This window comes from Hyla sarda, chromosome 11 (genome assembly GCF_029499605.1).
Source record: "Hyla sarda isolate aHylSar1 chromosome 11, aHylSar1.hap1, whole genome shotgun sequence".
NCBI lineage: Eukaryota > Metazoa > Chordata > Amphibia > Anura > Hylidae > Hyla > Hyla sarda.
Window position 1 is genome coordinate 105,360,473 of NC_079199.1, and position 15,571 is coordinate 105,376,043.

Here is a 15,571-nt window from a genome sequence, read left to right on the forward strand (position 1 = left end):
GTACTGTGTGGTGTCCTGTAGAGGGAGCTGTAGTGGGGGGTGTAGTGTACTGTGTGGTGTCCTGTAGAGGGAGCTGTAGTGGGGATGTAGTGTACTATGTGGTGTCCAGTAGAGGGAGCTGTAGTGGGGGTGTAGTGTACTGTGTGGTGTCCTGTAGAGGGAGCTGTAGTGGGGGTGTAGTGTACTGTGTGGTGTCCTGTAGAGGGAGCTGTAGTGGGGGGGTGTAGTGTACTGTGTGGTGTCCTGTAGAGGGAGCTGTAGTGGGGGTGTAGTGTACTGCATGGTGTCCTGTAGAGGGAGCTGTAGTGGAGGTGTAGTGTACTGTGTGGTGTCCTGTAGAGGGAGCTGTAGTGGAGGTGTAGTGTACTGTGTGGTGTCCTGTAGAGGGAGCTGTAGTGGGGGGTGTAGTGTACTGTGTGGTGTCCTGTAGAGGGAGCTGTAGTGGGGGTGTAGTGTACTGTGTGGTGTCCTGTAGAGGGAGCTGTAGTGGGGGTGTAGTGTACTGTGTGGTGTCCTGTAGAGGGAGCTGTAGTGGGGGGTGTAGTGTACTGTGTGATGTCCTGTAGAGGGAGCTGTAGTGGGGGTGTAGTGTACTGTATGGTGTCCTGTAGAGGGAGCTGTAGTGGGGGGTGTAGTGTACTGTGTGGTGTCCTGTAGAGGGAGCTGTAGTGGGGGTGTAGTGTACTGTATGGTGTCCTGTAGAGGGAGCTGTAGTGGGGGTGTAGTGTACTGTGTGGTGTCCTGTAGAGGGAGCTGTAGTGGGGGGTGTAGTGTACTGTATGGTGTCCTGTAGAGGGAGCTGTAGTGGGGGGTGTAGTGTACTGTGTGATGTCCTGTAGAGGGAGCTGTAGTGGGGGTGTAGTGTACTGTGTGGTGTCCTGTAGAGGGAGCTGTAGTGGGGGTGTAGTGTACTGTGTGGTGTCCTGTAGAGGGAGCTGTAGTGGGGGGTGTAGTGTACTGTATGGTGTCCTGTAGAGGGAGCTGTAGTGGGGGATGTAGTGTACTGTATGGTGTCCTGTAGAGGGAGCTGTAGTGGGGGTGTAGTGTACTGTGTGGTGTCCTGTAGAGGGAGCTGTAGTGGGGGTGTAGTGTACTGTGTGGTGTCCTGTAGAGGGAGCTGTAGTGGGGGGTGTAGTGTACTGTATGGTGTCCTGTAGAGGGAGCTGTAGTGAGGGGTGTAGTGTACTGTATGGTGTCCTGTAGAGGGAGCTGTAGTGGGGGTGTACTGTACTGTATGGTGTCCTGTAGAGGGAGCTGTAGTGGGGGGTGTAGTGTACTGTGTGGTGTCCTGTAGAGGAAGCTGTAGTGGGGGGTGTAGTGTACTGTGTGGTGTCCTGTAGAGGGAGCTGTAGTGGGGGGTGTAGTGTACTGTGTGATGTCCTGTAGAGGGAGCTGTAGTGGGATGTAGTGTACTGTATGGTGTCCTGTAGAGGGAGCTGTAGTGAGGGGTGTAGTGTACTGTATGGTGTCCTGTAGAGGGAGCTGTAGTGAGGGGTGTAGTGTACTGTATGGTGTCCTGTAGAGGGAGCTGTAGTGGGGGGTGTAGTGTACTGTATGGTGTCCTGTAGAGGGAGCTGTAGTGGGGGATGTAGTGTACTGTGTGGTGTCCTGTAGAGGGAGCTGTAGTGGGATGTAGTGTACTGTGTGGTGTCCTGTAGAGGGAGCTGTAGTGAGGGTGTAGTGTACTGTATGGTGTTCTGTAGAGGGAGCTGTAGTGAGGGTGTAGTGTACTGTGTGGTGTCCTGTAGAGGGAGCTGTAGTGGGGGGTGTAGTGTACTGTGTGGTGTCCTGTAGAGGGAGCTGTAGTGGGGGTGTAGTGTACTGTATGGTGTCCTGTAGAGGGAGCTGTAGTGGGGGGTGTAGTGTACTGTGTGATGTCCTGTAGAGGGAGCTGTAGTGGGGATGTAGTGTACTGTGTGATGTCCTGTAGAGGAAGCTGTAGTGGGGGGTGTAGTGTACTGTATGGTGTCCTGTAGAGGGAGCTGTAGTGGGGGTGTAGTGTACTGTATGGTGTCCTGTAGAGGGAGCTGTAGTGAGGGTGTAGTGTACTGTATGGTGTCCTGTAGAGGGAGCAGTAGTGGGGGGTGTAGTGTACTGTATGGTGTCCTGTAGAGGGAGCTGTAGTGGGGGGTGTAGTGTACTGTATGGTGTCCTGTAGAGGGAGCTGTAGTGGGGGTGTAGTGTACTGTGTGGTGTCCTGTAGAGGGAGCTGTAGTGGGGGTGTAGTGTACTGTATGGTGTCCTGTAGAGGGAGCTGTAGTGGGGGTGTAGTGTACTGTGTGATGTCCTGTAGAGGGAGCTGTAGTGGGGGGTGTAGTGTACTGTGTGGTGTCCTGTAGAGGGAGCTGTAGTGAGGGGTGTAGTGTACTGTATGGTGTCCTGTAGAGGGAGCTGTAGTGGGGGTGCAGTGTACTGTATGATGTCCTGTAGAGGGAGCTGTAGTGGGGGGTGTAGTGTACTGTGTGGTGTCCTGTAGAGGGAGCTGTAGTGGGGGGTGTAGTGTACTGTATGGTGTCCTGTAGAGGGAGCTGTAGTGGGGGGTGTAGTGTACTGTGTGATGTCCTGTAGAGGGAGCTGTAGTGGGGGGTGTAGTGTACTGTATGGTGTCCTGTAGAGGGAGCTGTAGTGGGGGGTGTAGTGTACTGTGTGGTGTCCTGTAGAGGGAGCTGTAGTGGGGGGTGTAGTGTACTGTGTGGTGTCCTGTAGAGGGAGCTGTAGTGGGGGGTGTAGTGTACTGTATGGTGTCCTGTAGAGGGAGCTGTAGTGGGGGGTGTAGTGTACTGTGTGGTGTCCTGTAGAGGGAGCTGTAGTGGGGGGTGTAGTGTACTGTGTGGTGTCCTGTAGAGGGAGCTGTAGTGAGGGTGTAGTGTACTGTATGGTGTCCTGTAGAGGGAGCTGTAGTGGGGGGTGTAGTGTACTGTATGGTGTCCTGTAGAGGGAGCTGTAGTGAGGGGTGTAGTGTACTGCATGGTGTCCTGTAGAGGGAGCTGTAGTGGGATGTAGTGTACTGTATGGTGTCCTGTAGAGGGAGCTGTAGTGGGGGGTGAAGTGTACTGTGTGGTGTCCTGTAGAGGGAGCTGTAGTGGGGGTGCAGTGTACTGTGTGATGTCCTGTAGAGGGAGCTGTAGTGGGGGGGTGTAGTGTACTGTATGATGTCCTGTAGAGGGAGCTGTAGTGGGGGGTGTAGTGTACTGTATGGTGTCCTGTAGAGGGAGCTGTAGTGGGGGTGTAGTGTACTGTGTGGTGTCCTGTAGAGGGAGCTGTAGTGGGGGGTGTAGTGTACTGTGTGGTGTCCTGTAGAGGAAGCTGTAGTGGGGGGTGTAGTGTACTGTGTGGTGTCCTGTAGAGGGAGCTGTAGTGGGGGTGTAGTGTACTGTGTGGTGTCCTGTAGAGGGAGCTGTAGTGGGGGGTGTAGTGTACTGTATGGTGTCCTGTAGAGGGAGCTGTAGTGGGGGGTGTAGTGTACTGTATGGTGTCCTGTAGAGGGAGCTGTAGTGGGGGTGTAGTGTACTGTGTGGTGTCCTGTAGAGGGAGCTGTAGTGGGGGTGTAGTGTACTGTATGGTGTCCTGTAGAGGGAGCTGTAGTGGGGGTGTAGTGTACTGTGTGGTGTCCTGTAGAGGGAGCTGTAGTGGGGGTGTAGTGTACTGTGTGGTGTCCTGTAGAGGGAGCTGTAGTGAGGGGTGTAGTGTACTGTATGGTGTCCTGTAGAGGGAGCTGTAGTGGGGGGTGTAGTGTACTGTATGGTGTCCTGTAGAGGGAGCTGTAGTGGGGGGTGTATTGTACTGTGTGGTGTCCTGTAGAGGGAGCTGTAGTGGGGGTGTAGTGTACTGTATGGTGTCCTGTAGAGGGAGCTGTAGTGGGGGTGTAGTGTACTGTGTGGTGTCCTGTAGAGGGAGCTGTAGTGGGGGGTGTAGTGTACTGTGTGATGTCCTGTAGAGGGAGCTGTAGTGGGGGTGTAGTGTACTGTATGGTGTCCTGTAGAGGGAGCTGTAGTGGGGGTGTAGTGTACTGTGTGATGTCCTATAGAGGGAGCTGTAATGGGGGTGCAGTGTACTGTATGGTGTCCTGTAGAGGGAGCTGTAGTGGGGGTGTAGTGTACTGTGTGGTGTCCTGTAGAGGGAGCAGTAGTGGGGGGTGTAGTGTACTGTGTGGTGTCCTGTAGAGGGAGCTGTAGTGGGGGTGTAGTGTACTGTATGATGTCCTGTAGAGGGAGCTGTAGTGAGGGTGTAGTGTACTGTATGGTGTCCTGTAGAGGGAGCTGTAGTGGGGATGTAGTGTACTGTGTGGTGTCCTGTAGAGGGAGCTGTAGTGGGGGGTGTAGTGTACTGTATGGTGTCCTGTAGAGGGAGCTGTAGTGGGGATGTAGTGTACTGTATGATGTCCTGTAGAGGGAGCTGTAGTGGGGGGTGTAGTGTACTGCATGGTGTCCTGTAGAGGGAGCTGTAGTGAGGGTGTAGTGTACTGTGTGGTGTCCTGTAGAGGGAGCTGTAGTGGAGGTGTAGTGTACTGTGTGGTGTCCTGTAGAGGGAGCTGTAGTGGGGGTGTAGTGTACTGTGTGGTGTCCTGTAGAGGGAGCTGTAGTGGAGGTGTAGTGTACTGTATGGTGTCCTGTAGAGGGAGCTGTAGTGGGGGTGTAGTGTACTGTGTGGTGTCCTGTAGAGGGAGCTGTAGTGGGGGGTGTAGTGTACTGTGTGGTGTCCTGTAGAGGGAGCTGTAGTGGGGGTGTAGTGTACTGCATGGTGTCCTGTAGAGGGAGCTGTAGTGGAGGTGTAGTGTACTGTGTGGTGTCCTGTAGAGGGAGCTGTAGTGGAGGTGTAGTGTACTGTGTGGTGTCCTGTAGAGGGAGCTGTAGTGGGGGGTGTAGTGTACTGTGTGGTGTCCTGTAGAGGGAGCTGTAGTGGGGGTGTAGTGTACTGTGTGGTGTCCTGTAGAGGGAGCTGTAGTGGGGGTGTAGTGTACTGTGTGGTGTCCTGTAGAGGGAGCTGTAGTGGGGGGTGTAGTGTACTGTGTGATGTCCTGTAGAGGGAGCTGTAGTGGGGGTGTAGTGTACTGTATGGTGTCCTGTAGAGGGAGCTGTAGTGGGGGGTGTAGTGTACTGTGTGGTGTCCTGTAGAGGGAGCTGTAGTGGGGGTGTAGTGTACTGTATGGTGTCCTGTAGAGGGAGCTGTAGTGGGGGTGTAGTGTACTGTGTGGTGTCCTGTAGAGGGAGCTGTAGTGGGGGGTGTAGTGTACTGTATGGTGTCCTGTAGAGGGAGCTGTAGTGGGGGGTGTAGTGTACTGTGTGATGTCCTGTAGAGGGAGCTGTAGTGGGGGTGTAGTGTACTGTGTGGTGTCCTGTAGAGGGAGCTGTAGTGGGGGTGTAGTGTACTGTGTGGTGTCCTGTAGAGGGAGCTGTAGTGGGGGGTGTAGTGTACTGTATGGTGTCCTGTAGAGGGAGCTGTAGTGGGGGGTGTAGTGTACTGTGTGGTGTCCTGTAGAGGGAGCTGTAGTGGGGATGTAGTGTACTGTATGATGTCCTGTAGAGGGAGCTGTAGTGAGGGGTGTAGTGTACTGTATGGTGTCCTGTAGAGGGAGCTGTAGTGGGGGATGTAGTGTACTGTATGGTGTCCTGTAGAGGGAGCTGTAGTGGGGGTGTAGTGTACTGTGTGGTGTCCTGTAGAGGGAGCTGTAGTGGGGGTGTAGTGTACTGTGTGGTGTCCTGTAGAGGGAGCTGTAGTGGGGGGTGTAGTGTACTGTATGGTGTCCTGTAGAGGGAGCTGTAGTGAGGGGTGTAGTGTACTGTATGGTGTCCTGTAGAGGGAGCTGTAGTGGGGGTGTACTGTACTGTATGGTGTCCTGTAGAGGGAGCTGTAGTGGGGGGTGTAGTGTACTGTGTGGTGTCCTGTAGAGGAAGCTGTAGTGGGGGGTGTAGTGTACTGTGTGATGTCCTGTAGAGGGAGCTGTAGTGGGATGTAGTGTACTGTATGGTGTCCTGTAGAGGGAGCTGTAGTGAGGGGTGTAGTGTACTGTATGGTGTCCTGTAGAGGGAGCTGTAGTGAGGGGTGTAGTGTACTGTATGGTGTCCTGTAGAGGGAGCTGTAGTGGGGGGTGTAGTGTACTGTATGGTGTCCTGTAGAGGGAGCTGTAGTGGGGGATGTAGTGTACTGTGTGGTGTCCTGTAGAGGGAGCTGTAGTGGGATGTAGTGTACTGTGTGGTGTCCTGTAGAGGGAGCTGTAGTGGGGGGTGTAGTGTACTGTGTGGTGTCCTGTAGAGGGAGCTGTAGTGGGGGTGTAGTGTACTGTATGGTGTCCTGTAGAGGGAGCTGTAGTGGGGGGTGTAGTGTACTGTGTGATGTCCTGTAGAGGGAGCTGTAGTGGGGATGTAGTGTACTGTGTGATGTCCTGTAGAGGAAGCTGTAGTGGGGGGTGTAGTGTACTGTATGGTGTCCTGTAGAGGGAGCTGTAGTGGGGGTGTAGTGTACTGTATGGTGTCCTGTAGAGGGAGCTGTAGTGAGGGTGTAGTGTACTGTATGGTGTCCTGTAGAGGGAGCAGTAGTGGGGGGTGTAGTGTACTGTATGGTGTCCTGTAGAGGGAGCTGTAGTGGGGGGTGTAGTGTACTGTATGGTGTCCTGTAGAGGGAGCTGTAGTGGGGGTGTAGTGTACTGTGTGGTGTCCTGTAGAGGGAGCTGTAGTGGGGGTGTAGTGTACTGTATGGTGTCCTGTAGAGGGAGCTGTAGTGGGGGTGTAGTGTACTGTGTGATGTCCTGTAGAGGGAGCTGTAGTGGGGGGTGTAGTGTACTGTGTGGTGTTCTGTAGAGGGAGCTGTAGTGAGGGGTGTAGTGTACTGTATGGTGTCCTGTAGAGGGAGCTGTAGTGGGGGTGCAGTGTACTGTATGATGTCCTGTAGAGGGAGCTGTAGTGGGGGGTGTAGTGTACTGTGTGGTGTCCTGTAGAGGGAGCTGTAGTGGGGGGTGTAGTTGTTACGCCGAGCGCTCCGGGTCCCCGCTCCTCCCCGGAGCGCTCACTTCACTCTCTCCGCTGCAGCGCTCCGGTCACGTCCTCTGACCCGGGGCGCTGCGATCCCGCTGCCAGCCGGGATGCGATTCGCGATGCGGGTAGCGCCCGCTCGCGATGCGCACCCCGGCTCCCCTACCTGACTCGCTCCCCGTCTGTTCTGTCCCGGCGCGCGCGGCCCCGCTCCCTAGGGCGCGCGCGCGCCGGGTCTCTGCGATTTAAAGGGCCACTGCGCCGCTGATTGGCGCAGTGGTTCCAATTAGGGTAATCACCTGTGCACTTCCCTATATTACCTCACTTCCCTTGCACTCCCTTGCCGGATCTTGTTGCCTTAGTGCCAGTGAAAGCGTTCCTTGTGTGTTCCTTGCCTGTGTTTCCAGACCTTCTGCCGTTGCCCCTGACTACGATCCTTGCTGCCTGCCCCGACCTTCTGCTACGTCCGACCTTGCTTCTGCCTACTCCCTTGTACCGCGCCTATCTTCAGCAGCCAGAGAGGTGAGCCATTGCTAGTGGATACGACCTGGTCACTACCGCCGCAGCAAGACCATCCCGCTTTGCGGCGGGCTCTGGTGAAAACCAGTAGTGGCTTAGAACCGGTCCACTAGCACGGTCCACGCCAATCCCTCTCTGGCACAGAGGGTCCACTACCTGCCAGCCGGCATCGTGACAGTAGATCCGGCCATGGATCCCGCTGAAGTTCCTCTGCCAGTTGTCGCTGACCTCACCACGGTGGTCGCCCAGCAGTCACAACAGATAGCGCAACAAGGCCAACAGCTGTCTCAACTGACCGTTATGCTACAACAGTTACTACCACAGCTTCAGCAGTCATCTCCTCCGCCAGCTCCTGCACCTCCTCCGCAGCGAGTGGCCGCTCCTGGGATACGCTTATCCTTGCCGGATAAATTTGATGGGGACTCTAAGTTTTGCCGTGGCTTTCTTTCCCAATGTTCCCTGCATCTGGAGATGATGTCGGACCTGTTTCCCACTGAAAGGTCTAAGGTGGCTTTCGTAGTCAGTCTTCTGTCCGGAAAAGCCCTGTCATGGGCCACACCGCTCTGGGACCGCAATGACCCCGTCACTGCCTCTGTACACTCCTTCTTCTCGGAAATCCGAAGTGTCTTTGAGGAACCTGCCCGAGCCTCTTCTGCTGAGACTGCCCTGTTGAACCTGGTCCAGGGTAATTCTTCCGTTGGCGAGTATGCCGTACAGTTCCGTACACTTGCTTCAGAATTGTCCTGGAATAATGAGGCCCTCTGCGCGACCTTCAAAAAAGGCCTATCCAGCAACATTAAAGATGTTCTGGCCGCACGAGAAATTCCTGCTAATCTACATGAACTTATTCACCTAGCCACTCGCATTGACATGCGTTTTTCTGAAAGGCGTCAGGAACTCCGCCAAGATATGGACTCTGTTCGCACGAGGCGTTTCGTCTCCTCGGCTCCTCTCTCCTCTGGTCCCCTGCAATCTGTTCCTGTGCCTCCCGCCGTGGAGGCTATGCAGGTCGACCGGTCTCGCCTGACACCTCAAGAGAGGACACGACGCCGTATGGAGAACCTCTGCCTGTACTGTGCTAGTACCGAACACTTCCTGAGGGATTGTCCTATCCGTCCTCCCCGCCTGGAAAGACGTACGCTGACTCCGCACAAAGGTGAGACAGTCCTTGATGTCTTCTCTGCTTCTCCACGTCTTACTGTGCCTGTGCGGATGTCTGCCTCTGCCTTCTCCTTCTCTACGGTGGCCTTCTTGGACTCTGGATCTGCAGGAAATTTTATTTTGGCCTCTCTCGTCTACAGGTTCAACATCCCGGTGACCAGTCTTGCCAGACCCCTCTACATCAATTGTGTAAATAATGAAAGATTGGACTGTACCATACGTTTCCGCACGGAGCCCCTTCTTATGAGCATCGGAGCTCATCATGAGAGGATTGAACTTTTGGTCCTCCCCAATTGCACCTCAGAAATTCTCCTTGGACTTCCCTGGCTTCAACTTCATTCCCCAACCCTGGATTGGTCCACTGGGGAGATCAAGAGTTGGGGGTCCTCTTGTTCCAAGAACTGTCTAAAACCGGTTCCCAGTAACCCTTGCCGTAACTCTGTGGTTCCTCCAGTAACCGGTCTCCCTAAGGCCTATATGGACTTCGCGGATGTTTTCTGCAAAAAACAAGCTGAGACTCTACCTCCTCACAGGCCTTATGATTGCCCTATCGACCTCCTCCCGGGCACTACTCCACCCCGGGGCAGAATTTATCCTCTCTCTGCCCCAGAGACTCTTGCCATGTCCGAATACGTCCAGGAGAATCTAAAAAAGGGCTTTATCCGTAAATCCTCCTCTCCTGCCGGAGCCGGATTTTTCTTTGTGTCCAAAAAAGATGGCTCCCTACGTCCTTGCATTGACTACCGCGGTCTTAATAAAATCACGGTTAAGAACCGCTACCCCTTACCCCTCATCTCTGAACTCTTTGATCGCCTCCAAGGTGCCCACATCTTCACTAAATTGGACTTAAGAGGCGCCTATAACCTCATCCGCATCAGAGAGGGGGACGAGTGGAAAACGGCATTTAACACCAGAGATGGACACTTTGAGTATCTGGTCATGCCCTTTGGACTGTGCAATGCCCCTGCCGTCTTCCAAGACTTTGTCAATGAAATTTTTCGTGATCTGTTATACTCCTGTGTTGTTGTATATCTGGACGATATCCTAATTTTTTCTGCCAATCTAGAAGAACACCGCCAGCATGTCCGTATGGTTCTTCAGAGACTTCGTGACAACCAACTCTATGCCAAAATTGAGAAATGTCTGTTTGAATGCCAATCTCTTCCTTTTCTAGGATATTTGGTCTCTGGCCAGGGACTACAGATGGATCCAGACAAACTCTCTGCCGTCTTAGATTGGCCACGCCCCTCCGGACTCCGTGCTATCCAACGCTTTTTGGGGTTCGCCAATTATTACAGGCAATTTATTCCACATTTTTCTACCATTGTGGCTCCTATCGTGGCTTTAACCAAAAAAAATGCTGATCCCAAGTCCTGGCCTCCTCAAGCAGAAGACGCCTTTAAACGACTCAAGTCTGCCTTTTCTTCGGCTCCCGTGCTCTCCAGACCTGACCCTTCCAAACCCTTCCTATTGGAGGTTGATGCCTCCTCAGTGGGAGCTGGAGCTGTTCTTCTGCAAAAAAGTTCTTCCGGGCATGCTGTCACTTGTGGTTTTTTCTCTAGGACCTTCTCTCCAGCGGAGAGGAACTACTCCATCGGGGATCGAGAGCTTTTAGCCATTAAATTAGCACTTGAGGAATGGAGGCATCTGCTGGAGGGATCAAGATTTCCTGTTATTATCTACACCGACCACAAGAACCTCTCCTATCTCCAGTCTGCCCAACGGCTGAATCCTCGCCAGGCCCGGTGGTCTCTGTTCTTTGCCCGATTTAATTTTGAGATTCACTTTCGTCCTGCCGATAAGAACATTAGGGCCGATGCTCTCTCTCGTTCCTCGGATGCCTCAGAAGTTGATCTCCCTCCGCAACACATCATTCCACCTGACTGCCTGATCTCCACTTCTCCTGCCTCCATCAGGCAGACTCCTCCAGGAAAGACCTTTGTTTCTCCACGCCAACGCCTCGGAATCCTCAAATGGGGTCACTCCTCCCATCTCGCAGGTCATGCGGGCATCAAGAAATCTGTGCAACTCATCTCCCGCTTCTATTGGTGGCCGACTCTGGAGACGGATGTTGGGGACTTTGTGCGAGCCTGCACTATCTGTGCCCGGGATAAGACTCCTCGCCAGAAGCCCGCTGGTTTTCTTCATCCTCTGCCTGTCCCCGAACAGCCTTGGTCTCTGATTGGTATGGATTTTATTACTGATTTACCCCCTTCCCGTGGCAACACTGTTATTTGGGTGGTCGTTGATCGATTCTCCAAAATGGCACATTTCATCCCTCTTCCTGGTCTTCCTTCTGCGCCTCAGTTGGCTAAACAATTTTTTGTACACATTTTTCGTCTTCACGGGTTGCCTACGCAGATTGTCTCGGATAGAGGTGTCCAATTCGTGTCTAAATTCTGGAGGGCTCTCTGTAAACAACTCAAGATTAAATTAAATTTTTCCTCTGCATATCATCCTCAATCCAATGGACAAGTAGAAAGAATTAACCAGATCTTGGGTGATTATTTGCGACATTTTGTTTCCTCCCGCCAGGATGACTGGGCAGATCTCCTTCCATGGGCCGAATTCTCGTATAACTTCAGGGTCTCTGAATCTTCCTCCAAATCCCCATTTTTCGTGGTGTACGGCCGTCACCCTCTTCCCCCCCTCCCTACCCCCTTGCCCTCTGGTCTGCCCGCTGTGGATGAAATTTCTCGTGACCTTTCCATTATATGGAGAGAGACCCAAAATTCTCTGTTACAGGCTTCTTCACGCATGAAGAGGTTCGCGGATAAGAAAAGAAGAGCTCCCCCCGTTTTTTCCCCTGGAGACAAGGTATGGCTCTCCGCTAAATATGTCCGCTTCCGTGTCCCTAGCTACAAGTTGGGACCACGCTATCTTGGTCCTTTCAAAATTTTGTGTCAAATTAATCCTGTCTCTTATAAACTTCTTCTTCCTCCTTCTCTTCGTATCCCTAATGCCTTTCACGTCTCTCTTCTCAAACCACTCATCCTCAACCGTTTTTCTCCCAAATCTGTTCCTCCCACTCCTGTTTCCGGCTCCTCGGACGTCTTCTCGGTCAAGGAAATTTTGGCTGCCAAAAAGGTCAGAGGGAAAAAATTTTTTTTAGTAGACTGGGAGGGTTGTGGTCCCGAAGAGAGATCCTGGGAACCTGAGGACAACATCCTTGACAAAAGTCTGCTCCTCAGGTTCTCAGGCTCCAAGAAGAGGGGGAGACCCAAGGGGGGGGGGTACTGTTACGCCGAGCGCTCCGGGTCCCCGCTCCTCCCCGGAGCGCTCACTTCACTCTCTCCGCTGCAGCGCTCCGGTCACGTCCTCTGACCCGGGGCGCTGCGATCCCGCTGCCAGCCGGGATGCGATTCGCGATGCGGGTAGCGCCCGCTCGCGATGCGCACCCCGGCTCCCCTACCTGACTCGCTCCCCGTCTGTTCTGTCCCGGCGCGCGCGGCCCCGCTCCCTAGGGCGCGCGCGCGCCGGGTCTCTGCGATTTAAAGGGCCACTGCGCCGCTGATTGGCGCAGTGGTTCCAATTAGGGTAATCACCTGTGCACTTCCCTATATTACCTCACTTCCCTTGCACTCCCTTGCCGGATCTTGTTGCCTTAGTGCCAGTGAAAGCGTTCCTTGTGTGTTCCTTGCCTGTGTTTCCAGACCTTCTGCCGTTGCCCCTGACTACGATCCTTGCTGCCTGCCCCGACCTTCTGCTACGTCCGACCTTGCTTCTGCCTACTCCCTTGTACCGCGCCTATCTTCAGCAGCCAGAGAGGTGAGCCGTTGCTAGTGGATACGACCTGGTCACTACCGCCGCAGCAAGACCATCCCGCTTTGCGGCGGGCTCTGGTGAAAACCAGTAGTGGCTTAGAACCGGTCCACTAGCACGGTCCACGCCAATCCCTCTCTGGCACAGAGGGTCCACTACCTGCCAGCCGGCATCGTGACAGTAGTGTACTGTATGGTGTCCTGTAGAGGGAGCTGTAGTGGGGGGTGTAGTGTACTGTGTGATGTCCTGTAGAGGGAGCTGTAGTGGGGGGTGTAGTGTACTGTATGGTGTCCTGTAGAGGGAGCTGTAGTGGGGGGTGTAGTGTACTGTGTGGTGTCCTGTAGAGGGAGCTGTAGTGGGGGGTGTAGTGTACTGTGTGGTGTCCTGTAGAGGGAGCTGTAGTGGGGGGTGTAGTGTACTGTATGGTGTCCTGTAGAGGGAGCTGTAGTGGGGGGTGTAGTGTACTGTGTGGTGTCCTGTAGAGGGAGCTGTAGTGGGGGGTGTAGTGTACTGTGTGGTGTCCTGTAGAGGGAGCTGTAGTGAGGGTGTAGTGTACTGTATGGTGTCCTGTAGAGGGAGCTGTAGTGGGGGGTGTAGTGTACTGTGTGGTGTCCTGTAGAGGGAGCTGTAGTGGGGGGTGTAGTGTACTGTGTGGTGTCCTGTAGAGGGAGCTGTAGTGGGGGGTGTAGTGTACTGTATGGTGTCCTGTAGAGGGAGCTGTAGTGGGGGTGTAGTGTACTGTGTGGTGTCCTGTAGAGGGAGCTGTAGTGGGGGGTGTAGTGTACTGTGTGATGTCCTGTAGAGGGAGCTGTAGTGGGGGGTGTAGTGTACTGTATGGTGTCCTGTAGAGGGAGCTGTAGTGGGGGATGTAGTGTACTGTGTGGTGTCCTGTAGAGGGAGCTGTAGTGGGGGTGTAGTTTACTGTATGGTGTCCTGTAGAGGGAGCTGTAGTGGGGGTGTAGTTTACTGCATGGTGTCCTGTAGAGGGAGCTGTAGTGGGGGTGTAGTGTACTGTATGATGTCCTGTAGAGGGAGCTGTAGTGGGGGGTGTAGTGTACTGTATGGTGTCCTGTAGAGGGAGCTGTAGTGGGGGGTGTAGTGTACTGTATGATGTCCTGTAGAGGGAGCTGTAGTGGGGGTGTAGTGTACTGTATGGTGTCCTGTAGAGGGGATACAAGGGGTTAATCGGGGTGGAGAAAACGCTCACTCACCTGATCTAGCATCGCAACGCACTGTCACCCTGAGGACGCAGCAACGTCAGGACCATGACCACATTTCCAGGGCAACCTTCCTGGTCACACCCACATCTCTAGGGCAACAGCAGTACATAATCCATGTGCTAGGGAAGACCACACTGAGTACTGAGCCGGAAGTGGTACTGTGCAGTGTTCATATATACAGAATAAGAGCAGATACTCAGGAACTCTTATTTTATATAAAAAGAAATACAAAACATAAACAAACATAACAACCATAAAAATGATAATCAAATAGACATAAAATGAATACATAACCAATCATAATATAACACACACGAACAAAATCCCTTCTGGTCCAGGACAACATACACACTACATACCTATATACACACACACACACCACAAACCTATATACACCACACACCTATATATATATATATATATATACACACATACACCACAACCTATATACACATCACATACCTATAGACTCTCAGAACATATACCTATACATACATTTTGTTTTTTAATATAATATATATACAAAACAATAATCAATAATAAACACAACAAAATAGGAACTTACTCATAATATCCCCCACCTTTCCTATAACTTACACAAAAATATACACAAAATATAAATCAAATAATATCACCTTATTCATAATACTCCTAATATCCCCTTACCGTTTTCTATAAACAGTTGCTATACATATATACAGTCCCTATACATATACAACTCCTATTCATATTTACAACCCCTATACATATAAACAGTCCCTACAGGATAACACCAACCCCTCAGGGCTCCGGTTCGATGTCTGTAAGCCGCCTACATCTTTTTTTTTTTTTTTTTTTTTTTTTTAAAGCTTTCAAAAATATGTTTATTGTAAGAAAAAGCAAAAAAGACAATAAAACTATACAGACAAAAGTCACCGCCTACATATTTTCATCTATATCAAAACAAAAATGTCTGGTGACAGCTTCAGCCCATCACCAGGGAGGAGAATACTCGGTTAGGGCACCTTAAAGGAGAACCCCCTCCACAGGGAAGAGGCTCCAAATGCCCCCAATTTTTCATACTCCAAAGAACGAACCTTCACCAGGTCACGAGAGTGTTCCGACAAACCTCGTCCACGGGGAGGATTTTCTGTCTCGTCGACACTAAACACCTCACTTGCCACGTGTGATACCTGACCACTACACTGACTAAAATGAAGTGCACCGGTCCTGGACACCCAGATCTTTGAAGGCCCCATAAAGCCACCCAGCATAGGAAAGGGTAGCTACCTGTGGTCAGCCAATGGAAGCTCCCACCCTTTGATATACCTCTATATTAAAAGGGCACTGAAGCAGGAAGTGGTCCATGTCCTCCAGCACACCCCCACACTCCTCCTGGGGACAACCATTTCATCTGAGTTCCTGTACTTTAGATTGCCCCTTATATATAGATTACCATGGAAGCCTCGCCAGGTCAAGTCCCAATACTTCAAGGGGATCCTAGGTGAATTTAAAAGAGACAACCCAATCCCTTGATCTGACCTGGGCAATCCTTGAGGGCCAGTGGTTTCTGGAAATGAGTCAGCAAGACCCTGTTATCGAGGATTTTCCTCGGCAGAGTTCTTACCTCCCACATCCCCAGCCCCCACCTCCTGATGACCTTCAGAACCAGTACAGCATATGTCGGGAGATGCCCGTGTGACGTGCGAAGATCCTTCACTTGACCGCCTCTCTCCCATTCCTGGAAGAAAGGCTGAAACCATCTCCTGCAAGAGACTACCCACGGAGGAGCCCTCTCTGTCCAGAGATTTGATATATTGGTCTTTAAAAAGGTATTCACTAGGAATATCACCGGGTTGACCATACCCAACCCGCCTAGTCTCCTCGTGCGGTAAGTCACCTCCCTCTTAATTAGGTTCAGCCTATTCCCCCACAACATTAGGAAGAATAGACTGTAAACAC

General features: G+C 52.4%; 1 protein-coding gene across 2 annotated transcripts in view; it reads right to left on the minus strand.

The window, feature by feature from the left end:
• The window catches only part of KLHDC9 (kelch domain containing 9), an 82,132-nt gene that overhangs the window by 26,548 nt on the left and 40,013 nt on the right, over positions 1-15,571 (minus strand). The window contains exon 1 of one of the 2 annotated variants that reach the window (XM_056545518.1): positions 13,622-13,765. The exons of the other annotated variant lie outside the window; for it this stretch is intronic. The gene's annotated coding sequence lies outside the window, so the exon portion shown is untranslated. Of the gene's footprint in view, positions 1-13,621; positions 13,766-15,571 lie in introns of those variants that run through there. 2 annotated transcript variants of the gene reach the window in all.